General features: G+C 41.7%; 1 pseudogene; it reads left to right on the forward strand.

Annotated features, from left to right (window-relative positions):
- Window positions 1–9914: 9914 nt before the first annotated feature.
- Window positions 9915–10489, forward strand: LOC122441800 (annotated as a pseudogene).
- The last annotated feature ends 17370 nt before the right edge of the window (window positions 10490–27859 follow it).

A 27859-nucleotide genomic window follows, 5' to 3' on the forward strand; every position in this document is an offset into this window, starting at 1 on the left:
TCAAAAAAAAAAAAAAAAAGGAGTTTTTTCAGTGACTTGATTTTGTTGGATGGTATAGGGTGGATTAGAGCAAAGAAAGATGGGAAAGCATGGTTAGGAGGTCCCTGAAATAATCCAGATGTGATATATAAGAGCTGGAGTAGGTTGATGATAAGGAAATGAAAAGTGAAAGTGAAAGTCGCTCAGTCATGTCTCACTCTTTGCAACCCCATGGACTATACAGGCCGTGAAATTCTCTAGGTCAGAATAACTGGAGTGGGTAGCCTATCCTTTCTCCAGGGGTATCTTCCCAACCCAGGGATTGAACTCAGGTCTCCCACATTGCAGGTGGATCCTTTACCAGCTGAGCCACTAGGAAAGTCCACTTTTGAAAAGAAAGGAAAAAAAGTAAGAAGTGGAAAGAAAGAAAACTCATCAGGTACCCATTGGATATAATGATCCAAGGACAGAAGAGGGTTAAGAATAGGAAGGAGAGGGGTTAGGAATGAGCCTGAAGAGAGGAGCTTGGGTGTGACTCAGAAGGGTCTTGGGGCCATCCTCCAGTGCCAGGCTTCATTCATTAGGTACATGGAACCTGCGAACATTCAAGTAAGATGAAGATGGGATCCACTTTGTGTTTTAGGAGGATTTCTGTCTAGGCTGGAGTTCAGAAAACCTGGTGGTAGAGAGAACTGTCAAAGATTTTATAACCTATTGTTCAGATAAAAAATTATGGTATATGATCAAGGACAACAGAAAAGGAGTTATTTTTAAATTAGAATGTAGAGGGGAAGAGAGAGAGAGGCACTGAAGATGACTCAGTTTTCTATGTGGGGAAATAGGTGAATGGTGACATCTATTAACTGGAAACCAGAGAAACAGGCAAGGAATGGCTTTGTGGAGGGTGGTGAGTGGTTCAGCTTTGGACAGGCTGAGTAGGAAGTGATATTAGGACATAGAGGTAAAGATATTCGCAAGGTAGTTGGAAATAAAACCAAGAGCTTACTAGAGAGACACAGGAAATGAAAATGGATTTGTGAGTGAGCTGCAGAGGTATGTAAGTAGCAGCAGAACTCAGAATATGATAATTGGACCAAGGATGGGCTCCTGAGTTAAACTTCAACCATTATGAAGCATTTTATAGTCTTGGTAGAGTTCTAACAGCTGCTATATCTTTTGGTCATTAGAGCTCTGCCAGGTAGGTGGTCAAAGTTGCATTATAGGCTGAGAGTTTTGGCAGGGCAATCACAGAGATGGGGAGACCCAGTGGCCTGATATCCTATTTTGTGGAGAAAATTTGTCCATTTTTCTTTATTATTTCTTTATTGTTAATGGGTCTTTGGAGGAAACATTCTCCTCTCTACTCTGTGAGCTGAACTTTTATCTGAACAGATCACCAGGAGAGAAATTTCTTTTAGAAGACAAAGGGCCATGAAGTGGATAAGATATATGATGTATTAGTCAGGAATGCTTTCAGCTGCAGGTAACTTAAAGAGATTTAAAAAATAGCAATTTGTGTTTCTTATATAATGAGAAGTCTTTGAATAGGTGTTGGTTCAGTGGCTCAGTGATGTTGGATCTACTGTTTTGAACTTTCTTGGCTTTTACCTCGTGGTTGTTAGTGGTTTCCATACTCTGAGTATCAGGTCCACCTTCAATGCAGGAGAAAGGAAGGGTGACATCTATACTGATTCACTTTTAATCAAGAAAGCAGAAACCTAACCATAAATGCTACAGAATGCTCTTACTTTTTGTTGCTCAAAACTGTGTCATGCCTTCACTTCTAGCTTCTCAGTGTTTAGGAAAGTGAGTCTTTCATTTTCCAGCCTCTGTACTAGAGCCAGGCAAGAAATAAGGAAGTGGGAAATGACATTTGGTTGGCCAACCATATCACCTATCATGCTGTTTTGTCTCTATCACAGTGTTTACTATTGTTGTAAGAACTGCATCCATAAAAACAATAGAGCAGTGAAAGTAATCCCTGGTTATTTTATAGCATGTTTCACTTAAAATTTTTTTTTCACATTCTCCAAAAATGCCATTCTTTCCTTACAATTCTAGGAGGCTGGTATTCTTTGATAGAGGAGGAAATTGAGTCCAGGTGTGGCTGAATGGCTTGCCTGTGTCATCAAGTTGGTTGGTACCAGAGCTGGAAGGATCTGATTCTGGTCACCTGCCCATGGGAACAGGGCAAAATTGATCAGAACAAAGACCTCAGGTCTCCTGATCCCCCAGCCCAGAGCACTTGCCATTGGACCACAAGGCCTTTTGTCCAAGTGCTTATTATTCCAAGTTCTGATTTCTTCATATCTTTACAGATGGCTTAAAATTGGTGCTCGGAGTTTCAGGATATCCTTGGGGCTTCCCACACTGTCCTTGGTCATAGATGTGTATGAACAGTAAGGCTGGAGAAACACTGCTGAGTCCTTTTCCTCTTTGTAATTATAATTTTCCCTCCTACTTTCCCTTATGGCTGAATAGAAGTAGGTTGAGAGACAAAAAGGACTTTATTAATCATAAAATATAATAAAGTATCTAGGAAACTTGAAAAATAGGAAATTGTAAATAAACAGCAACAAGAGGCACACATATAACTGTAGCCCAGATGCTGGTCACCCAGATGTCCTGAGATTCTCCAGGAGGCCAGGATCACTCTGCTAATAAATGAAGCGAAAGTCACTCAGTTGTGTCCAACTCTTTGTGACCCCATGGACTGTGTAGCACACTAGGACCCTCTGTCCATGGAATTCTCCAGGCAAGAATATTGGAGTGGGTGGCTCTTCTCTTCTCCAGGGGATCTTCCTGACCCAAGGATCGAACCCAGGTTTCCTGCATTGCAGGCAAATTCTTTTTACCATTTGAGCCAATTAAATTGGTCTGCAAATCCCAGACTATGAGTAGTGAGACAGTCTCCCTCTTCATATCTCCTGAAATTCCTGGGGGAGGGACGTATATTTTTCCAGTGAGCTCCTGTTCTAGTTTTTCTCCTTTTGCTTAATTATTTCAGTTTATGATCCATTTCATCAAAAATGAATATGTATATACCAAACAGTGCTATACTTGTGCTTAGTCACTCAGGCGTGTCTGACTCTTGCAATCCCTTGGACTGTAGCCCACCAGGCTCCTCTGTATGGGAATTCTCCAGGCAAGATACTGGAGTGGGTTGCCATGCCCTCTTCCAGGGAATTTTCCCAACTCAGGGACTGAACCCAGGTCTCCTGCATTGCAGGCAGATTCTTTACCTTCTGAGCCATTAGGGAAGCCCGTACCAAACACTGTGTAATCGTATTTTGAATCTTATCACTTTGTGCTGGTTGCTGTTCTAATTCTTTCTTTTTCTCAAAATATCACCTACATGTGGCTGTGTATGTTTCAGACTCCATTGAAGCTTCAGTGTCCTGCTGGGAATTCCCAGAGCTGGGACTAGGCTGAGGTCAGTGCTGCACATCCCTGAAATTTTGCATCCTAGGTGCCTCTCTTACCATACCCTAGTCTGGCTCTGAGGATGACATTCTATCACAGAAAAGCCAACAACTTAGGACTGAGTGATAAACATTTCTGTGCTTTATCTGAGTTGTCCATCTCCAGAGCGACTGTTGACTATCTCCTGTGCAGAGCCTGGGCTACCTTTCTTTTGAACCCTCTCTGTGACTCATCCTTATTATTGTTTAGGATGCTACCCTCCCCTGCCCGCTTCCTTGCCTTGTACTTCCCTTTAGCTCTTTGAGGCTGTACCCCCAAACACTTTAGCCTTCATTTGTGAGAGGCTATTGAGAGTTTTGGCTAAACAAAGACCTTGTCCTCCCTAAGTACTCTGGTGCAGACTGTCAGGCTACAGAGAAGTGGCAGATCAATATACCTGGACCAAGTCTCTGAAAGTGATAAAAGTCTGCAATCAGTTGACCACACTCTGAAGGAGACCTTCCCAGTAGGAAGTACTGCTGTGAGGTGGACAAAGTCCTTAGCTTGAAGCTGGTGAGCCAGGGTGGTGGAACTCGGTACATGCTTGCAACATACAGATCATGTGAATTTGAACCAGTGCCTTAACTGCCTCAAGCCTCAGTTTACTTATCTGGAAATAGTGTGGCGATTATATGAGATAATGCCTATGATGTTGTTTTTTAAAACTGTACAGTGCCTGAGAATGGTGTGATTATTATAACAACAATAAAAATGAAGACAGGCTCAGGAACACTTGTTAAAGCAGATTTCTTATTATCTAGACACAGCTCATAGAGCTGGGTGACATGAGGAGCTGGACTGAGGTAAGGTACCTGATATGGTGGGCGGCAAAGCCCTGCACCAGGAGGGGAGCCCACTAAATTTTCTGCTCAATGACTTATTGCAGGAGGTCGCCCCTCACAGAGCTCCGCTCTCAGAAGTTTTAATTGGGAAGGGGCTGAAGAGGCAAATCCAGTTAATGACTAATTGCTCAAAGTGACAGAAGAATTTTGACCACACTCCTAATAATGACTTAAGAGACAATTTGGTACATGGCCAAGGGGGTCGGAGCAGCCTGAGGAAAACGCACAAAAACCTCCTCTCTCTTAAGGGTCTATCTCTCATTCAAGGGTATTTTGAAAGCACCCCTTGATTGGGAGTCTATTGAGACTTGGCTGCAGAAATAATGTTCAGGACTCCCTCTGTGTCCTGTGTGTGAATTTAATTCTCAATGTCAGCCAAAGAACAGGGTGGAATTCTCTGTAGTATTTAGTGCTAATGCTGGGAAAATGGTTGCCACTTGGCTCTGTTACTTTCCTTTTATTTATGAGAGGATATCATACACTTTAAAACAAATGCTTTGCATATTGTGACATCTCTTCTTTATTGGCTGATTGAACACATGGAAAATTATAGCTAAAAATTCTATCCTAGTAGTTCAAATCAGAGGCGCTATATCACAAAAAATTAATCCTATGAATGAAGCAGATACATTTTTTGGCAGTTAAGGTGGGAACAGAGCTTCTTGAATGATGGAGGTATTCTTCAGAACTGCATGTTCAAAGAACAATAGAAACTGCCCTCACTTTCCTCTGAGATGTACAGGAGAGTCTTAGTAAGCAGTGGCTTGTTGAAATGAGGAAGAGATTTTTCCATTGTTCTAGTTTTTTTCCAGAAGTTTCTAACTAGAAACAACTGGGAAAATTATTTCTGAAATAATAAAACAAGGCACACATCTTATTAATTAATAACCAATGAAAAAATTTAAATTAACAAAAATCCTGAATTAAGGCAGTGAGATAAAAGATTAACCTTCTAGTTGTCTTAATTCAAAGTTTCTTAACAGTAGTAATTAAATTCTATTTTATTTAATGCAGAATAATTCATTTCCTCATGTCGCTGGGAAAACCTATTGGCCTGTTTGCAATGAAAGGCACTGATGTATGCTCTAAATATTCCCAGGTCCAAATGCAGTAAGGAGGAACATTCCCATTTGTGGTTCAGGACTTAATAAGTGAGGCAAAATTCCTTTATCATTCATGGGGAATTGAAGTGTAAATTTTTAAAAATCACAGTAGCAGAAGAGTCAAATGCATTTTCCACGGTCAGCCCTGCTTTATAATTAGGATGCTATACTTCAGTTGCAGTACATTTTCAATAAGTGGGACTGAATTTTAGAGAACTGGTACAATCTATCAGATGATGCTTGCAGCTGTGATTCAGTAAAATGTCTGCATATAGAGGAACTGCAAATACTGCTAGAATTGAGTCCTGATGACTTAAGAATATTACATCATTTTGACTGTAAATGTTGATATCAGTGGGTTACGATGTCTGTAATTCACTTTAAATACTTCAGCATAGATTGGATAACATTAAGACTGTTTGAATTAGTTTAAGCCACATTTTAAAGGGAACCAGTTGACCTAATCAAAAGTTCATGTTCCAGGGGTGATTTTAGTTAAGAATTCATCAGAAAAGCCATACTCCATATGAGGCTACTGGGGCCTTCTGTGATATGTATGATTTGGTCAACTCCAGAGATTGTGCTGCTTCCATGTGCATAGAAGGGAATTAGACAACCCTCAAGCATCTAAAAATGTTAGTTGTTCTAACCTACCAACGTAATGGTTGTATACATCGAATTGGCCTGAGCTGTGATCTCAGTCATGAGCTCTTCTTAGATGATGGTCATGCTCTTTCTGTGATCAATGATGGTGCTGGAATGTGGTTTGTGCTCAGTGCAGACTTGTTGAATTAGTGAATGCATTAGTTTTTGCTTGGCAATTTCATTTTAGGTGAGTTATTTCTTGGGGTCCTGATGTACTTATTTAGCTATCAGTGTGAAAGTAGAAACTAGGTAGATGTATCATTTAGCAATTATGCAAATTTACAGTATTGGTGTTAGTAATATTGTCATAAATTTAGCACTGATATCCAGTTAAAGTCTACTTGACATCAAGAGTAGAAAAATGAAACAAACTATTATGAACATTGTTTACAAACTATTTTTATGACATTGCTTGATTTAGTCAGTATGACTTGGAGAAAAATTTTAATTTTGGAGGTAAGCTAACCCTCATTGTGGATAATCCACTAAAGATAGTTGAGGCAATCAATTGCTGGCTGTAGCTGGGAAAATGGCACTGAATCCAGCCCTCTTTTTTTCTTTTTCAGCTTTTCTTCTCTCTGCTTTCCTCTATCGCCCTTCCCATTACAATGAATTTTCTTGTTCTAATATCTGTCTTGTCCTTTGCAAATTAATCAAATATTTTAGAAGCCACTCTTCTGTACAAAGCACTATGCTAGTTGCCTAGGAGGCACAGAGATGAAAAAGGCACAGTCCCTGGCCCCTGGGTCAGATGGAAGAAATAAGGGAAAACTTTTTCTTTTGGGGGAAATCATGAGACAATTCATTTGATCTGGACATTTAAGGACAGGTAGGGGCTTCTTGGATGATGGTCAGAGCTTCTTGGTAGAGAGAAGTGGGTGAATTGAGAATTACAGAGGGGGAATGTTCTGGGTGTGTTTGCATAAAGGTAGAGTCTAAAGTCAGGTCTCCAGGAGCTGGTGGTGGGTGTCATGTTCATGTATAACTGTCCATGTTTTCAGTCAATAAAGAAGAGATGCCACAGTAGACAAAACATTTGTTTTAAAGTGTATTGATATCCTCTCATAAATAAAAGGAAAGTGGCAACCCAGAACAAACCCTGAATTCTGCATAGAACTCCACGCTAATCTTTGGCTGACACTGAGAATTAAATCCACATACAGGACACAAACAAAGGGAGTCCTGAGAGTTATTTCTTTAAAAAAATATAATTTGGTTTATTTTTTTATGGCCTTGCTGGGTTTTTGCTGCCACAGGGGCTTTTCTCTAGTTGTGGCAAGCAGAGGCTGTTTTGTAGTTGTGGTGTGCAGGCTTCTCATTGCAGTGGCTTCTCTTGTTGTGGAGCACAGGTTCTAGGACACTCAGGCTTCAGTAGATGCAGTTCCCAGGCTCTAGAGCACAGGTAGTGTCGTTTTGGTGCAAGAGCTTAGTTGCTCCTCTGTGTGTGGGATCTTCACAGGCCAGGGATTGAACCTGTGTCTTCTGGCAGGCAAATTCTTAACCACTGAGCCAACAGTGAAATCCCCTGAGCGTTATTTCTGCAGCTATGTCTCAACAGACTCCCAGTCAAGGGGTGCTATGAAAATGCCCTTGAATGAGAGACAGACCCTTGAGAGAGAAGAGGTTTTTGTGTGTTTTCCTCAGGCTGCTTCTACCCCCTTGGCCATGTACCAAATGGTCTCTTAAGTGATCATTAGGAGTGTGGTTGAAATTTTTCTATCACTTTGAACCATTCGTCATTAATTGGACTTGCCTCTTCAGCCCCTTCTCAAGTGATGCTCCTGAGAGTATCAGGAACTCTGTGAGGGTTAACCTCCTGTAGCAATTTGTCGAGCAGAAAACATGGTGGGCTTCCCTCCTGGAGGAGGGCTTCAATGCCCACCACACCTCAGGTGCCTCACCTCAGTCCAGTTCTATATTTACCGTGTCCATAGGTTCTCTTCTTCCTGTTTATTATGGCTGTGGTCACAAAGATCTGAAAATGGACAGTAGAAGATGTCAGTTGAGACGGGCAGTGGTGGGTGTAATAAAGTTTCTCATGCTATGCTGAGGAACTTGAGTTTCAATTTGTGGGTGAAAGGGAGCCAGTGAAGAGTTCTGCTTGCAGGATGGCAGATGCATTGCTGAGGGGACAGTGTGAACTTGGGAGACTGCTTGGCCTTGAATCCAGGCTTTACTATTTACTATGGTGTGACCTTGGCAAGTCACTTAGCCTTTCTGTGCCTTTATAAATAGTACCTCTTCCCTAAGGTTTGCTGTGAATATTAAACAAGATAATACATGGAATAAGGCTTCCCAGGTGGCATGAGTGATAAAGAATCTGCCTGCCAGTGCAGGAGACACAAGAGACCCAGGTTTGATCCCTGAGTCGGGAATATCCTCTGCAGAAGGGTATGGCAACCCACTCCAGTATTCTTGCCTAGAGAATCCCATGCATAGAGGAGCCTGGAAGGCTATAGTCCACGGGACCCCAAAGAATCAGACACAACTGAGCACACACACTGGGATACATAGGATACATGGAATGAAGTAGAATCCTGTCTAGCTCATGAGTGCTCAGTAAATATTAGGATCAGCATGCTTTATATACTCATGCATGTTCTTCAGTGGTATGTATAGATAGCCATATATGAACACAATTTAATCCTGTGATAACATGGGGACAGGCTGGGTCAGGGTTATGTTGCATAACTCCAGGGGCCTCTGAACAAGTAAATGATCTGAGCAGGCCTTGTGCTAAGGCCATTTGGCTCCAAGTCCCCTGCTTTTTCTATGGCATCACTGTTGCTCTAGCAACAATAAGACCTTCTTTCCTCAACAATAGCTCTAAATATTTCTGAATGATGGCATGTTCTGGCTTTTTAAAAAGATGAATACATTAGGAGATCCTAGGGATTTTATCAAAACAAAGATTTCTTTTCAGCACCTAAGGATGGGTACTAGTCATTCAAAAGTTTTCAAGAGAGAGACAAGGGTATGCATATATATATATATATATATATATATATATATATATATATATATATATATATCCCCAGCCCCTGTTAAAATTACCTTGAATTTTGGAAGATTTTGTTCACGTTTCAGACCTCCTTTCCCTGAGGTGCTATTCTGGATGGTCAAGTGATGAGCAGGAGGTTTCAAAAGAAAGAATGGTATGTTTCAGGTGTGCTGCTTAATGATGTTCAAAAGAAGCTTTTGTAGGTGATTGGAATGTGAACCCACGGGCAGGGTGCATTTTAATTTCCATTTAAAGTGGGGAGCAAGCCTGTGGGGAGCCAGCCTGACCTCATTTAGCTGGCAAAAGGTAGGTATGTGCATAGCTAATAATGAAAGTATCTTCCATCTGTAAAGGGTTTTATGCTTTGAAAATTTCTTTGACACACTTTATTATATTTTGATCCTTCCAATAGTTCCAAGGAGGCCAGAATTATTCTCTTTTTGGATACATGGAAAATGAGACTCAGAAAAATGCAGCAATGAGCCCAGTGTCTCCAGGTTGTCCGTGATCACATGGACACAGATGAAGCTCCAGAGGTCACGTCTGGAGCGGTTTCTCTTACAGTGAATCCACCCACGAGATAAGGTGGAATTCCCCCTTTTAAAGTCAAAATTAAATCATTATTATACTAGGTATCACTTCTGACTGCACTGTGAATTCACGGCCCAGACAAGCAAATACTTCATTTCTCTGGATCTTAAAATACTCTTTTGGAGGATCTCAGAGGAGCCTGAACTTCCCCCATATATTAAAATTGTGTGATTTGGGCTCTGCCTCAGATAGCCAGAGTCTGTGTTGGTTAGGATCCGAGGTTTGCCCAGACAGACTAATCCAGGATTTCTCTGGGGAGAAACTCCACTCCATGCTTGCTGACAGCCAAGGATGGTGAGCAAGGGGTCCTTGGCCTATGCATCCCCTGAGAACTTGAGTATTGGGGGCCCAGGGGCAGCAGGAATGGTGCTGGTGAGAGCGGAGGTCAGGACAGCACCTTTGAGTGCAGCATCTGCCTGGACACAGCCGTGGAGGCCGCCGTCAGCCTGGGTGGCTTCCTCTTCTGTTGGCTGTGTTTATATCAGTGGCTGGAGACAAGACCTCACAGACAGGTGTGTCCCGCTGACAAAGCTGGCATCAGCAACAAAGTCATCCTGTTCCACAGCAGGGGCAGCACTGGGCAGCAGGCCTGCAGAGAGTAGACCCCTCCTCGCCCTCAAGGACACAGGCCAGAGCTGGAGAACAGAGGGGGATTCAAAGGTGTGGATTTGGAGACAGTGGCCTCCAGATATATTTTGGAGTTGGGGGTTTTCCCCTGTGGCATGTTTGCCACAGCACTGACCATGAATGACAGGTGGCCTCCTGCAGCTGTCCCGGGAATGCCCCAGTACGTGGACAAGCAGTTTCTATTATGCCCCTTCCTCTTTGTGGTGCTTGTGATCATGTTCCTGTTATTGATTGCCTAATGCTGGGCTCCCGGCCCACATCCATGGCAGGGCCTCTGGACTGGTGACACTTCATCCCTTGATGTTTTGCTTCCTGGCTAATCCTGACCCTTGGAAACAGTGGGGTTGGTGACCTGTCAAGGAGTCTTGCTTCTCCATCAGTTTTGGGACTTAAGACCAACTGAGGACCCTGGAGTATGGCCACTGACCCTGCTGTAATCTCAGGCCTTAGCATTGAGTCGTCCCTTACCAGTTATACGGTGAAATCCTATTCCAGTGGGCTCAGCAGGTCCTGACTCTGCGCAGGGAAGAGGCAGGAGGAGAACTGTAGTACAATTTCACCTGAAGCTAATATTACATAAACAAAGGGATGAATCAAATATGGAAACTTCCTTCCATCTCTTTATCCCTTGGTGAGTGGCCTCTGAAGTCAATTGTTGTTGTTCAGTCGCTAAGTCATGTCTGACTCTTTGGGACCCCATGGACTGTAGCACACCTGGCTCTTCTGTCCTTCGCCATCTCCCAGAGTTTGCTCAAACTCGTGTCTGTTGATTTAGTGATGCCATCCAACCATCTCATCCTCTGTTACCCGCTTCTCCGCCTGCTCTCAATCTTTCCCAGCTTCAGAGTCTTTTCCAATGAGTCGGCTCTTCCCATCAGGTGGCCAAAGGATTGTGGCACTCCTCAATCCTCGGGAAGAGGTTCCTCTTCCAGATCCTAGTGCTCTTCTGTCTTATTTCCTCCTCCTCCTCCTCAGATGAGATGCAAGAAATTGCTGTCCTGTTAAGACCATAATTACAGCAGCTGGAGCTGGAGTCGAGCCATGAACTCACCAGAGACCTAAAGATCTTTCATTGCCTCTGGGCCATGCTCAGAGTCTTTGGCTCCAGAATTGTCTGAATGAGCTCCTGATTTCCTGGCCTAGGTTATCCCCAGAGACATGTGGTTGCCCATCAGCTTTCCCCCCAAAACTATGCATACCTGCCTCCTGCCTGAGGATACCAATGTAGGTGAGAACCAGGTCAGAACCAACTGTGTGTTAGGAAAGACCTGCTGTCTGGACTGAGGTGGGATTCTGAGCTTGGATGCAGGAACGACTGAGCAAGCAGCCCGTCCCCAAGGCTGCAGAAGGTCCTGGTGTATTCCTTTCCCAAAGGAAACTGGGGGCCTTGTCAAGTCATCCCAACAGCATATGGAAAATCACCCTACTCAGAAGTCAAATTGTCCTTAATGAAGAGGGAGGGACAGGAGAGACCTGCACATAACTCTGATTTTTTATGGCTCCAAAGCCCCCCATATGTGTGCTGAAACCAGGGAAACACCCGACTCTAGAGCAGGCAGCTCCCGGTGGTTTGTAAAGCCAGGTGCAGAGCCCGGGAGCTTCAGCACAGGATAGAATGTATTTTTCCTGTGGAAGTTCTCCCCTGGAAACTTCCATGGAAGTTATTCTTGTCAAACCCTGGATTTGATTTTCAACTTCACAAGCTTGGGGCTTCCCTGGTGGCTCAGATGGTAAAGCTTCTGCCTGCAATGCAGGAGACCCGGGTTCAATTACTGCATTGGGAAGGTCCCCTGGAGAAGGGAATGGCAACCCACTCCAGTGTTCTTGTCTGGAGAATTCCATGGACAGAGGAGCCTGGCAGGCTACAGTCCATGGGGTCACAAAGAGTCAGACATGACTGAGTGACTAACACTTTCACTTTTCACAAGCTTATAGAGTGAAGTGAGTTAAAAAGAGAAAAAATAAATATTGTGCATTAAAGTGTGACTTTCCAGGTGGTGTAGCATGGTGGCGCAGCGTTAAAAACTCTACCTGCCAATTCATGCGAAAGGAGACGTGGGTTTGATCCCTGGGTCAGGAAGATTCCCTGGAAAAGGAAATTGCAACCCACTCCAGTATTCTTGCCTGGGAAATCCCATGGACAGAGGAGCCTGGCAGGCTACAGGCTAGTGTCCCAAAGAGTTGGACATGATGGAACACAAACACATACATATTAATGTGCATATATGGAGTCTAGAAAAATAGTATTGATGAATCTAACTGCAGGGAAGGGATGAAGACAAGATGTAGAAAATGGACTTGTGAATACAGTGGGGGCAGGAGAGAGTGGGACAAATGGAGAAAATAGGATCGACATATATACACTATGTAAAATAGACAGTTGCTAAGTTGCTAAATAACACAGGGACCCCAGCACAGTACTCTGGGATGACCTAGAGGGGTGGGAATGGGTGGGAGGAGGGAGGCTGAATAGGGAGGTGACATATATATAATTATGGCTGATTTGTATTGTATGGCAGAAACCAACATGACATTGTAAAGCAATTTTCCTCCAATTAAAAAAAACAACAACAAAAACAATATTGTAACAAATTCAATAAAGACTTTAAAAATGGTACACATCAAAAAAAATTTTTTTAATTGTATGGTTCTTTCAGTCATTTGGTTTCTAGAACACTAGGTTGTGTGATTCCTTACTTAACTTCCAGGAAAGAAAAGGGCATTTTAATTTGCTTCCTAGGAATGGCTGACTATTTTGGATTTTGTAAGCACATCTAAAAAATCTTAAACATATTTTCTTTTATCCCATGGTTTGTGGGGGGAGATTAACTCAACTAATGAGGTCCATCTTTTCCCCTAATAATGTGAGCAAACTAAAGTTACGGTGCTATTAAAAATGCATTCAAATTGATTGGCAGAGATACCTGTAGGTATAAAGAAGGAAAAGAAAAGTAGAAAGATGGAAGTAAGGAAGAAAGGAAAAACAGACTGTCCTGGTAGAAGTTATAAAATGCAAAATATGTGTATTAGAACAGAAAAAGGCATCAACAAAGTACAGCAACAGAGAGTATTAGTGAAACCTTTAAAATCCATGATTCTAGCCTCTTCTCTTCATTGGCATGGACCATATACTCAGAGAGATCAGATAACTTACTCAGAGTTTATGGTGGACAATAGCAGTGCCAGGAATGGGGAAAATCAGGAGCCAAGTTTTGAATGCTCGTTATGCCAAGGGCTTAAAAAATGTTCTCTCCCAGTGTGACGGCTTGAATTGTAACCTCCTCCCCCAGTTCACAGGTTCAAGTTCTAAGCCATAATACTCCAGAATGTACTGACTTTATTTGGAGATAGGGTTTTTATAGAAGTAATCAAGTTAAAATAAGCAATAGGGTCCTAATCTAATAGGATTGCTGTTCTTATGAAAAGGGGAAGTTTGGACACAGACATGGACATGGAGAGAACACCATCTGAGCTTGAAGACGGCCACTGCAAGCCAAGGGGAGGGGCCTGGAACAGAGCCTTCCCTCACAGCTCTTAGAAGGAACCAAGCCAGCTAACCCCTTGACCTTAGACTTTTAGTCTCCAGAACTGTGGGACAGTGTTTTTATTTTTTAAGCTACCCAGTCTGTGGTGCTTTTTTTTATGACAGCTCTAGAAAATGATTGATCCCAGGACTTCCCTGGTGGCTCAGTGGTAAAGAATCTGTCTGCCAATGCAGGAGATGCCAGAGATGCAGGTTTGATCCTTGGGTCAGCAAGATCCCCCAGAGTAGGAAACGGCAATCTGCTCCAGTATTCTTGCCTGGAAAATTCCATGAACAGAGGAGCCTGGTGGGCTGTAGTCCATGGGGTTGCAAAGAGTTGGACACGCCCGAGCATGCATGCATGCACATCCTATTAGGCAGACATTGTTTTCCCTGTCTTGTAGGAGAAGCCTGAATGGTGTTAACCTGGGGATTTGGGATCACAGTCTAGGTGAGTCATATTTGGAGGTCACACCTCTTCTGTTATGTGACCCTTTGGGAGGGTGAGTTACAACACAAACGGGTCTCCTGTGTCCCTTTGTCCCATGGTGTTTCTGCATGAAACTGCCCATTAAAAACCTCAAAGCATTTAGTGACCATTCAACCTCCTTCACAGTCAAGTTATGCAGTCTGTCTGTCTTTTAAAGAGAGGGTTTTTTCGTCAAGTGTTTGCAACTGTGAGAATAGGTAGGCCTTGGATAGAGAGAGCTAAGCCCTCAGCTTTAGCAGTTGGAGAATTTAAACACTTCACATTCTCCTGTGGTTCATTTCACTTTGAACCCAAATGCCTACAGCTGCAACTAGAAATAGTATAATCAGTCAAGTGTCAGGTCACGTCCTGCAGAAGTTAAGATGCAGCACTTCTTTTCAACAGTAGAAAGCCCACTGTGAATGGGGCTAAAATGTGAGGTTAGGAGGCCTGCCAGAGTGATATTAAACAGTGTTAAAAGCAGTTTTGGTGCAGAAGATGTGTGTCTGTACCTAGGTGGTTCCACTTCTGGAAACAGAGTTCTAACAAATAGTTTCTCTCAATGGTAGTGCATAAGCTCTGTTAGATATCTAAACTGAGGTAATGATTTTATAGAAAAATTATGTTTTATAGAATCATGTTTTGTAGAAGAAGCACATTTATGTATTTGAAATTTTTTTGTGTTTTGAAATGTCTAAATTTCAGCTTTCTAGCTGTGAAATGTGGTAAAAGCTCCTTTATGGGGTTGTTGTGAGGGTGAAATGAGATGTGTGTTGGGAGGTTTGGGAAAGTTGAAAGTCCAACTCTAAACTAAGGGGGAGTTTTAATCAGACTGTAAGTTTACCCAGGTAAACATTAAAACAGCCATAGAATCCATTGATTCAAAGTTATAGCAAAAGTTCCTTCCTCCTAATTTTGAGTCTCGACTGAGTGTACTTGTGTATGGCATGTTTTGACCCTTTGGGGAGAAAGTGAATTTAAGGTCTTGATATTATTAACTGGTATCAACTCATAGTTGATAAATGACTTAAAGCTACATCTAAAGGTTTTCTATTTGTCTTTGTGTTCCCAGCTCTAATGAATCAGACATGATTTGCACTGGTCACTGTCCAAAGTTTGAGTGAAAAAAAAAATGGTTAAGAAGGCAACTAGCTATGTCTTACCCATAGTGCCAAACCCAGCCACACAGCACAATGTCTCACTGTTCTTTCTTCCAAGCCACCTGGATGGGTTTATGGGAGTCAGGAGGAAAGAAGAGAGAGGTCATATGAGATTTGGAGAAACTTGATGGGAGGAGGTGGCAGAAGGGGCCTGCCAAAGTAGGGGTGTGGGATCAAAGTATATGGTTATGGTTGAGACTGTGGCTCTGGAGATAAGCTTTCTGGGTTTAACTCTAAGCCTTGGTCTCCTCGTCCCTAAAACAGGAATGATGGAAGTGTGCTGATGAAATGAGTTACCCTTGTACGGCTCCGAGGCCATTCTTAACTGTGCTCACTGCCGGCTTTCCTTACTCTCTTCTAGTGATGATCTGTTTGTATGTCCTCTCCCCCATTAGGCTCTGAGCTCCTTGAGGAGCCTCCTGGATTCTTCATCTTTTTGTCTTCTTACATAAATACTGTTGAGCGGATGAGCTATAAGAGCTCTGGAGTATTGTTCAGCTTCACTCTCAGCCTCAGCTGACGTTCCCACCATTGAGGGGCAAGGTGGAAGTAAGTTAGATGGGATTTGTTCAGTCAGAAAATTGCAGAGGTTAGAATGGATAATGGCTTACATTTTTGACACTCTGTAATTCTCGATGTAGACAAGACATACAAATATAACAGATCATGGAGAGCACCTCAGTGTCAGTGGCAATTGTTTTAAAAGTTAAGGCTCAATGGTGGGTGCGAACTGTACTTAATATCTTGTAATAACCTATAATGGAAAAGAATCTGAAAAAGAATATATATATATATACATATATGTATATATATATAAAACTAAGGGTCAAAAGAGGCATTGAAAGGTTGTTACTATTTAGAGACTGTAGCAAGTGTCTGCTTAGGACAAAGTGGCTGAATATAAAATTTGTCTTCAAGGAGCAGCATCAAGGGTAAGGTCATTCTTTTACAGATATTGAGCAGCTCATTTGTCATTACGGTCCTATGCTGTCCTGTCTGTGTCTTTCTTTCCGGCCTCGAGTGGCCTTGCCTTTGTCTCCATCCCATCCTTCCTCTCTTGCCATGTGAGGGGTGTTGGTGTCAAGCTGGTCCTGTCATAAGGGAGGGACCACTTGTCCTGATACTTCCCAGCTTTCACTCTTTCCTTATCCCACATTGATCAGAGCAAAGTAAGCACTCAATAGATGTCGGCCAAATTTGGTTCCTGTATCCCTCTCTTCTGCCCTCTCTTTTCCCCAAAGCCAAACAGGCCAAAACCGGGCACATGTAGCTTTGAGGCTCATGCAAGTCAACACATTTTCTAGGGTCAGAAATGAACTATTAGATTAGCTCATGTGCTGTGAGGAATAGTAAATAAGCATATAATTCAGTGGGTTTTATACCCACCATGGATTTACATTTTCCCAGCTCTCAGTTTTGAAGTCTTATTGATTTGTAAAAGGAAACATAGGGCTATTATCATAAATCCCCTAGAATACAAGGGTCCTGCAAACAGATTCAATGGCATGAGCTTGCATGCTGTGAACTGTTGTGGGGGAGCTAGACTTGGAAGTGAAGGGGTGGGCTGTTCCATGGGGACAATTTCCTTCTCTGCTGGCACTATTGGATCCACCAAGAGGCTGTGAAGCTCCTGATCTGTGTGTTTCTGTGTCCATCTCCTCACTCCTTTTTCATGCAGGATTTATGAAAATGGTTTATCAGAGGGCAGAGTATGATTGTCCTTTAGAAATTATATTTTTAAAATTTCTTGCATGACTTGACTTTTTGCAGAAAGATTTGCAAACTTAAAATTTAAATGGTGTATATGTGAAGCTCTGTATGTTAAATGTGTGTGTGTGTATGTTGAGAGTGTGTACTAGGAAGGGTCCAGGAATGGTTTAGAACCAGCTGGGCCAGTTCTACATTCAAGATAAAAACAAGAAAAGAACCGTATACCCTATTATGGAAAAGAATCTGAAAAAGAATACACACACACACACACACACACACACACATAAGAAAAGAAGGGAGTGTTAGTTGCTCAGTTGTGTCCGACTCTTTGTGACCTTATGGACTGTAGCCCATTAGGCTCCTCTGTCCATGGAATTCTCCAGGCAAGAATACTGGAGTGGGTTACCATTGCCTTCTGCAGGGGATCTTCCTGACCCAGGGATTGAATCCAGGTCTCCTGCATTGCAGGCAGATTCTTTACTGTCTGAGCCACCAGGGAAGCCTATATGTGTGTGTGTGTGTGTGTGTGTGTGTGTATGTATATATGTATATGTATGTGTGTATATATATATGTATACACACACACACACACACACATAATTAAGGGTCCAAGGGGCATTGAAGGTTTGTTACTATTTAGGGGTGGAGAAGGCTCTTGAGAGTCCCTTGGACTGCAAGGATATCCAACCAGTCCATCCTAAAGGAGATCTGTCCTGAGTGTTCATTGGAAGGACTGATGTTGAAGCTGAAACTCCAATACTTTGGCCACCTGATGCGAAGAGCTGACTCATTGGAAAAGACCCTGGTGCTGGGAAAGATTGAAGGCAGGAGGAGAAGGGGACGACAGAGGATGAGATGGTTGGATGGCATCACCGACTCAATGGACATGAGTTTGGGTAAACTCCTGGGGTTGGTTATGGACAGGGAGGCCTGGCATGCTGCAGTCCATGGGATCACAAAGAGTCGGACACGACTGAGTGACTGAACTGAACTGAGAGGGTGTAGCAAGTATCTGCTTTGAACAAAGTGGTTGAATATAAAATTTGCCTTCAAGGAGCAACATCAGGGGTAAGGTCATTTTTAACAGATATTGAGTGGCAGTTGGGAAGGGCAGCTGGGAAGCCTGTGCTCTGCCTCTTTGGCTCTGTTCAGTGGAGGACATGGCCTGCTTCTTTGCTGCACCATGTCTAGGCTGTAGGCATTTTCTTAGTCTGCCTTGTGAACAAGCTCCCTTGAGGGCAGAGTTGTGCTAAGCAGTACTTCCTCAGTTGTGTGTATTCTTGCACAAAGAAGAGACCATGAATGTCACTTGCTTATATGACTGGACATAACACTGATGCATAGTACAACTCCATATAGGCAGCAATCAGTCTTTAAGCTGAGGAAATGTTTTTTTTAATAAGCTATATTAATAGAAAGTATTCATAAAACAGCATTTCCCAAAGTGAGTTCCATAGAAGACCAGTCTCCGTCCCCCAAAAATGCACAAAAAGGGTGGGTTTGGAGCTCTATGGTTTAATATATTTGGGGAATGGTTGTGAACTAGATCCCCCTTTTGGAAATTCACAACGTAGACTAACTTGTCACAGGCTCTGAGTAGTCCTACAGTAAAGACTCTCATCTAACTTTGTTTTAGCTAGTGTTTCTCAAACATAGTTTACTTTGGAATAGTTCTTTTTTGCATAACATCAATTAACATCCTGGACAATGATGTTTCTTGTATCATGCTTTTGAAAGTGCTCAAGTACAAGCCTTAGGGCTAGCAAGGAGGGGGATTATTTTGAATTGTACTGATACTGGCAAAATTATTTTCTTCCTGTCAGAATATAGAGAGGCCTACAAAATGTCTTGTACTCAGTACTACAGAGAAGGCAATATTTTACAGAAGGTATTGTTGCCAAATGAGCATTAGGGAACCAATGCATCTCAGGGTTTCTGCAGTGGTACTGAAGCTACGCAAAAGCAAATGAAACAAGAATTGCTTTGAGTTGCAAAACTCTGGTACTGACTGAACTCTGACCTGTTGCATAAATAGAATCTGAGGCCTCTCTGCAGCCACTCAATGAATATTTACTAATTACCTACTAGTCTCTAACCTCTGCTGAGCTCTGATGACATAACTGAGAAAGGCTCAGCCTCTGTTCTTGCAGACTAGTGAGGAAGACCTCAAAGGACACAGGCAAAACCACTGTACCGCAAGGCACCCTGTGAACAGGAGAAACCCCTAGTCAAACCTCACTGGGGCAGCAGTTTGTCAGAAGAAGGTGGCAGACATGTAGAAGTGTGAAGGGTTGAGGGGGCATTGGGAAGAGCATCATGGATAGAGGCAATAGCCTGTGCAAAGCCTGGGAGGAGAGCCAACATGGCTTGTTTGGAGAACTTAGAGCAGATGAGTGGGGCTGGAATGCTGTGTTTGAGGAGTACGACTGACTCATAGACAGAGTGCTGTGCATTTTGCTGCTGGATCATGAGGGGCCCTGACTACCATGCTGATGAGTGTTTTTTTTCTCTGTGATTAGTTCAAGGGACTGGTCCAAAGAGGTGAGCAGCCTGTGGGGACATCCTGGCATGTGAATTGAACAGCTGAGAAATAAGAGGAACTGGATCAGTGGATGACTTAGGACCAGACAATAAGACAAAGATCTGGGTAAGAGTATCTCCCCAAACCCACCCATCTATGGATTTCAGTGACATTCTAGTGAGGAGAAATGAGCAGTTAGGCCAGAAGCCCCCCAGAGCCATGCATAGTATTGGGTGCTTGGTGGTTTATGTGAGTTCACACCTCTTTCTGTGGCCATATTATTTGTTAGCAGTCTGTGTGTTATTTATTACAGAGTCTGCATTAATGAATTCTCAGCTAATCTTTCTTGTTTATCTCCTCATTTATCCTACAAGTGTTTATTGAGCGTCTGGCAGGGCCAGGTGCTGAGGATATAATACATGACAAAACAGTTCCAGTCTGCCCTACAGTCTAGAGTGGGAGGCTGACGTTACTCAACGAATCTTAGTAGTAAACATAAAACCACAATTGTGATAAGTGCCATGAAGGAGAAGTACATGGCGGTGTGAGATCAGACTCTTCAACATCAGGAAAGCCTCCCTTGACAAGGCAGGCTATAGGCTGACAACTGAAGAATGAAACAAGTTAACTAAGGGTATGGGAGGGGAGGTCAAATAGCACCTAGGAGGTGGGAGCTTGGTGCATTCAAGCAACCGAAGGGAGTGTGGCCGGAGCCCAGGGAGTAAGGGGTGGTGGTGGTGCAGTAGAGACTGGGCGTTAGAAGATTCCAGTCTCTGTGGAGCCTCAGAGTTGTGGTAAGGAATTTACTTTTGTTCTAAGAGCAATGCACAAGCTTTGAACACTTTTAAACAAGAGGTTACATCATCAGATTTCTGTTATATTTTTCTTCGAATGCCAAGTATCTTCTTTATCTTTTTATTATCATCATAATCTTTGTTTGCATCAAGATACATAGCAATAACAGCAGGTTTCTTTTTAAAGCTTTCTATTAAATATTAAATATCTTTCCCCATTTTAATTTTACATTACTCTGCCAAGAAAAAAATTAAAACAAGTTATCTGAAGCCGGGACACACTTCCATGATTAGCTGGGCTATGTAAAAGTTGGTGACTTTGTTCTTCCTCTGTGTGAATATGTCCAGGCTCTGGAAAGGTGGGATCAGATTATAATTATTTTTGAAAAGTTTGGTACAAAATGTTAGAAGCCTGTTAGAAGCCAGGTTTCAAAGTAAGGATGAGGGTTAGAGAGGACATTTTCTTTCAGAAACAAAATTTCTGAAGAGTGCCAGTCCAAAAATGGTTGGGTAGAATCTCAACATGAACTTCAAACTACTGTCTCTGTGACGGGATAGTAGTGGCCTTGCCGAAGCACAGGATGGTCAAGGAGGGGGTCGGCTAAGTTTGACTGTTCCCAACAGTCTTAGCTGGGGAATGGAGGCGTTTATTGGCCAGTGGGTATCAAATGGTTTGAAGCTTGATTGGTACTGAATTCTCTAAGAAGTTTCTTCTCAGATTTGTGATTTGAGAAGGTTATGCTGGTCGCATCATGGAGAATATATTAGAGGGAGCGAGAATGGATCAGAGTGTGTAGATCTGGCTATTGTGAGAATCCAGGCTAAAGATGGTGGTACATTGGACTAAAGTGGTGGCTGTGGAGGTGGAAAGAAATCAAAGGCTGCATGAGCCACTTAGGGAGTAAGATTTATGGTCATGGTGATGCATTGTGTATAGAGCAGGGAGAGAGAATAGGTCTCCTAGACTTTGTGCAACTAAGGTAGAGATTTTAGAGAAACGATTGTATAATCAGTTTTAGTTACATGGATATGGAGCTGAGAAAAGAGTTCCAGAGACCGAGATATAATTTGAGAGCATTGATGTTTGAGGAGTGATTGGTGCTGTGGTACATGTGAAGAGTGTTTGGGAGAGACTGAAGACAGGAGGAGTCAAGCTGAGGAGAGACTGGAGGGGACCCAGTTTTCAGAGGAGCCTTAGAAGGATCAGCCTGAGAAGTAAGAGAAAAATCAGAAACATGAGGTATGAAAGAAAAGGGAAGTGATTATTTAAAAACAAAAGATGTGGTCATCAGTGTTGATTTGGCATATTTTATTCCTCAAATATGACGAGGAATAAAAATGAAAATTGGATCTAGTAACATGGAGGTGATGGTTGACCTTAATGAGAATTGTTTTTTTTAGAGAGGAGGGGCAAGGGTCTAAATGGAACATCTTTTATACCATCAGTCATAAGGACTCCCTCATGATTCTGGGTATTTTTGCTATAAGCATCTTTGCGATAGACATCTTTGCCACAGCATTTTTGCCATATAACTTTTTGGCTGTAAGGCAATTTTGCTGTGAAAGATAAAATAACTGGCTGACAGTCTGGTTTGACAGTTTGGTTTCAACTGGTTGGAATGTGTTTACATGTCTTTGGTTAGAGACATTATTGATGACTTTATTGAGCTGACAGAGAGTTGAACCCACATTTCCCATAGAACTTTGGAACATCTACTAACGGACATGTGACAATATGCCAAGAACAAATAATGGGATAGAAGCTTTTACAACATGACACAAACTTCAATTACCAATATGCATCCTAGTATTTGGAATTCAAGACTCCTCTTGATGAAGAATAAGAGTGTGATGCTGAATGAGGAGATGAATCAACAAGCAAAAAAAAAAAAAATAAAAGATTTTGAAGATTTTACTATCAATACAAGATTTTGAAGACAAGTGCTTAGGTACAACTCACAAAATAAAATCAGTCATTTTCACAATATTGCCATGAATCTACCCATGTTTTAAGTGTATTCAAGTATTTTGTGTTTTGCAACAAATTCTTTTTAGTTTTCTTGTTCCTTTCTCATGTTTCATTATTTCCATTTTAATGTCCCTCTTTTTTCATTATTTTAACTTTTATGGCAAAGTTGCCTATGGCTAATTAGTTATGCAATGAAAATGTTTGCTGCAAAAAATACTTGCATCAAAGATCTTTAGGGCAAAGAAACTTATGGTGAAAATATTGGATACATCCTTCATATACTGCAGTATAGAGGCAAGTAAACTGGATGGACTCAATAGCTGTGTGTTTTCCCAGGCCTGATACTCTGAGTGTAAGACCAGATAAACAATATCCTTTATACAGTGGTATGGAAATAAGCCCTTTCCTCTGGACTACATGTTGAACACACACACACACACACACACACACACACACTGAATGTGTTTTATTTAAGTACCCTGAGGTACATGATTACCTTCTGTCTCACTTGTCTTTAACTGAAGGGTATTCAATAGACTCTTGTTAGATTATAATTGCTTTTTTGTTTAAAACTATAATTGCTTGTTTGTTTAAAAGTCTTTTAAAATAAACTAAAATGCTGAAAGTGCTTCATCAAATTTTTCTGTGTTGAAATGAAGTAAAAGAATTATTAGACCTTATGTTGTTAAAAAAACAAAATCCTCTACTTTTATAACCATTCCACAGAAAACCTGAAAAAAAAAAAAATAGAAATGCCCCACTTTTTTCCCAGAAGGCTGTAGCTGATTAGTTTTGGTAGATACTGAATGCCTTCAAAATTCCTGCTTAGGTCAAACTCCTTGAATATAATTTATCCTTTGTTTATCCTCTTGGGCAATGAGAATAAGAATTTGTCTCCAACTTATATTACCCTGCTTTATTGAACCACTCTGCAAAAACTGAAGTGTGATTTACGGTAATGTTTCATAACAGCCAGTATTAATAAAATGGGTAAAGATTTTGCAGGCTCTAAATTTTGGAGGAAAAAAGAATATTATAGATTGCAATTTAAAAAAGAACTGGGTTAAATTCAGTTCTCAGACACAAGGGCTATCTGTCTGCTTATATTTCTGCTGGTTGTGTAAAAAAATGCACCAAGTACCACACGCTTATTTAAAAGCCATTTTAATCTTATGTGACCAGTGATAGAATGCCATATACTTTCAGAAGGCACATCCATTTCGTCTCATTCTCTAGGGCAGTAGTTCTCCCCATGTGGTCCTGGGACCGGCAGCAGTAACACCAACTGGAGACTGTTGGATGTAAATTCTGTAGCCCCACCCAGATCTACGGGCTCCCCGGGTGGCACAGTAGTAAAGAATTCGCCAAGCAGGAGACAAAGGAGATTTGTCTTTTGATCCCTGGGTTGGGAAGATCTCCTGAAGGAGGAAGTGGCAACCCACTGCAGTGTTTTTTTCCTGGAAAATTCCATTGGCAGAGGAGCCTGGAGGGCTCTGTCCATAGGGTCACAGAGTCAGATAAGATTGAGCACATGCGTGCACAGGCACACATGCGCACACACACATGCATGCACACACCCCAGGAAGAGAAACTCAGGGGCTGAGGCCCAGGAATTCCTGTTTCAACAAGCCCTGCACATGATGTTGATACCCGTACAAATTTGAGAGCCACTGATTTTGGGGAAGAAATATCTCAGTGTATGTATGTGTCTGCACATGTGTGTGTGTCCATACTAAAGTAAACATATTTTATTTTTATTTTAGTAAAATGTAAATAAACATTTACACCCCAAAATAAACATCAAAAACTGTCTCAAAGGGAGAGGTGAAATCAGAATATTTCGCTTGCTCTATGAATGTATGCTCATTTCACTTCTGGCTCTTCATGGTTATAGTGTCCTGGATTCTCCCTGAAGCAGTGGTTGTCCCTTGGATTTGCTGTTCAAGGATCCCAAGAACAGGGCTGTTGATGATTCAGTCTTTGTTACACTCACCAGGAGCACGGATATCATTTCTTTTCAGATTCCATCTAAAGAGCACTTACCACAAGCCATGCAATGTGCTAAGTATACTTTACATTCAATATCTTGTTTAAGCCTCAAAACAACCCTTTAGGTAGGTATTTTAATCTCTACATCACAGACTGGGACACTGAAGCTCAGAGAGGCTTAAAAATGTACTTCAGCTCACTCAGATGGTCAGCAGCAGACACAGGATTTAAACCTATGTATTTAGCTATTATATCTTGCCAGTGTGGATGGTCACCGTCAGTGAAAGGGCTTTCTTGTTAGCTATTTTGTCAACTTACACCTTGAAGCCCAGGGCTCCAGCTTTCTTTTCCCAAGCATGGTTGGCTTGGAGCTTTTGAATTTGATAATACCATATACTCAGTTAAATAAAGAGTCATTAGCAGGATACACAAAGATGCTTTTGAGAATTGTGGAGAATGGAGGAGAGATGAACATGAACATGAAGAACACTTATGAGAAGCTGGAGGAAATGGGATCTTCATCATATAGGGGTAGAAAGCCCAGCAAAATTGTATCTTGCAATTCTGTGGAAAGTGGAATTTGGAAATGATGAAGGGGCATATTTAGCTGAGGAGTTCTCCACCACAGTGTTGAACACATAGTCTGGTTTCTTTTTTGCTACCTATAGTAAGATGTGAAAGGGAAAAGACAAATTGAGGTAAGAAATTTTAAATAAAAAGGAACCAAGACTTGATGATTTGGGAAAATCTCAGCCTATCTGGATTGCAGAAGGTATTAAAATTAAAGAGATTAGCAGACAGAAAATCGTGTTTCCAAGAAAAAAACTGGGACTGTGGCTGGACAAACTTCTGCTAATACCTCAGAAAGATCAAAACGTCAATGTTCAGTCACAGAAGAACTTCTTTGAAGAGATTAAATCTCCTCAGAGAATGATTGGGGCTGTATTAGTTTCTTGGGATCACCATTTATATTTAAAACCAGGGATGAGAAATTTGGGTATTTTCTAGTTTTTTTTTTTTGTTGGTTCGTTTGTTTTTAGTTCCACACTCTCCTCCATTGCTATACTGAAGTACATTCTCTTTAATCAGTGGTGCCTATTTGGAGGAATGGAATTGGTTGGTGTGTGTTCAGATGGTGCACCTCCTTTGTTGCCATGGAACCCTTTATTTCCACAAGGTACCAGAGCATGCCTGTCCCCAGAAGGGTGCCTCCTCAGCTGTGCACTCTCAAAAACTTTCCTTTTGATTTGCCAGATGCCAGTTTTCCCATCTGAGACCTGTTTTTAGTATGTTTCCACTTAGGGTGGATTCTCTCCTTCTGGGGTTTATTCTATTCAGTTCCTACCACTCCCAGACCTTCTCTGCCTTCCCTCCTCTCCCCTCTTATCCCCTCCCTTCTTCTCTCTTTCCTCTCTTCTCTGCCCTAACCGTCCACTCTGGATTTGGATATTTATTTCCTTATTTATAAGTAATTTTAAGTTTGTAATATTTTTGGACTCATATTATTGGTTTGGATCATGAGCAGTTGTGTTTGTTCTCCTTGTCAGTGTGTGTACTTTTGTAGGAGGTGGAGAGATTCACATTTAGGTGACTGCGTTATTTTACGGCAGGGATTTTAAGCCTTGGTGTATCCTTGACATTTTGGGAGAGATCACTTTCTATAGTGGGGGACTGCCCTGTGCATTCTAGGAGGTGATGACAGGTTGAATTCATAATGGAGTCATCCCACTTCAGGCATACAAAATGGAGTCGGGGTGGGGGCCATTGTGGACCTGGTCTCAGACCCAACCCTGTCCCAGTGAGAACTTGAACTTTCTGTGAACTGTACCAAAGTCAAGGATGCTACCAACCATTTTAAAATTAGCATCTGTTAACTGCAAACTTGTGGTCTCAAGGCTGTTTCCTCTTTTAACTGTTCAACCATTTCAGACCACAACCAATCCTTGCCTAACAGGCACCCTTGCTTCTTGCCTGCTCCAATTATAATTCTCGATAAACGACTCATGTAACCAACTGTGACCTTGAGCTTTTTGCCTTTATAAGCACTCTCTATTTTGTAGTCCAGAGGAACAGAGTTTAAGTGCTTCTTAAATCTGTGTCTCCCAGGCTGCAGTCCTAACAAACCCCAAGTAAACACCTTTTTACTTCATTAAGATCTTCATTTCTGAAATTTTGGTTAATAGATGTTTAGCAGCATCCCTGGCCTTTACTCACTACATGACAGAAACAGCCATCTCCCTGGTGTGACAACTCAAGATGCCTTTGGACATTGCTAAATGTCCCCTGAAAGGGAAAATCACCCCTCAGCTGATCACCACTGTCATATAGGGATTCCTTCTGTCTCCCTTTGCTTCACTTCTATAATTTATTGGAGATTTTCTCAATTTTATTTTTCATTTCTATCATCATGATTTAATACTCATTGTTGCTTTCAGTGTTCCTTTTTAAAAAATTAAAACTATATACTTTTTCCATGAATGCAGTATCTTTTCTTTAAAAGCATTATTTATAGCTATTTATTATTTTTAATACTTTATATTAAAATTAATTAGTTATTTAAAATTTTGACATATGGTTGATTTACAATGTGTTAATTTCTTCTGAACAGTAAAGGGACTCAGTTATACATATATTTCATATTTTTTTTCTATTATGGTTTGTCACAGAATATTGAATAAAGACCTTGTTGTCTATCCATCCTATTTTAAATAATTTGAGTTGTTTATTGTTTTGATTGCTGCTTTGACTAGTTTGGTTCCTCTAAGTTCTCTTGTTCTATTAGTTTATTTTGTTGTCATTCTTCTGGGAGAGTTGTTCTAATGTTTGATCACCCTTGGGTAATAATTCATACCTAAGAGTGAGGCACTACAACACTCACTGGAACCTGTTTGTGTGTGCACGGGGCGTATTTACTGGTCTTCATGTAGGGTCATTGGATGATAGTGATCCTCTTTCATTGAAGAATCCTTAATATCAGTATCTATTGGTCTTTTGATCTGATTAGTTTTGCCAGAGAGGATGGGTGTGATCAATTTTCTACTGGCCAGTTTGGGTGAGGCTCAAGAGAAGGGACCAGGGGTGGAGGGTAATGTGGTGGTGGGTTGTGGTCTCACCGTTTAGTGAGTAGGTTTTTCTTTTATCTCTCTGGCTTTTCAGTAAAATACTTTCCGACCTTTGCCAGGTTCCTCTGACACCAAACTCTTCATGGTTTAATTCTTCCTGAAGGTAAACATGCCATCTTCTGCTAGGATATAGAAAGAGATCTGGGGATTTGTTGCCCAGACTTTGAGCTAATCCTCCAGTTTTTCAGTCCTATCCCTTACCCTAGAGACACCCAATGCCTGCAGTTTGCAAGCACTGCATACTTCTTTTTTCTATCACCTATTCCCGAAGGAATAGCTTTTCGTTTTCTGTGGTCTTCTTGGTCAGTTGCCTTTTACCTGTTTTTCAGCTCTTAAAACATTTTTTAAATGG

Source organism: Cervus canadensis, chromosome 5 (genome assembly GCF_019320065.1).
Source record: "Cervus canadensis isolate Bull #8, Minnesota chromosome 5, ASM1932006v1, whole genome shotgun sequence".
In the NCBI taxonomy this organism is placed as follows: Eukaryota; Metazoa; Chordata; class Mammalia; order Artiodactyla; family Cervidae; genus Cervus; species Cervus canadensis.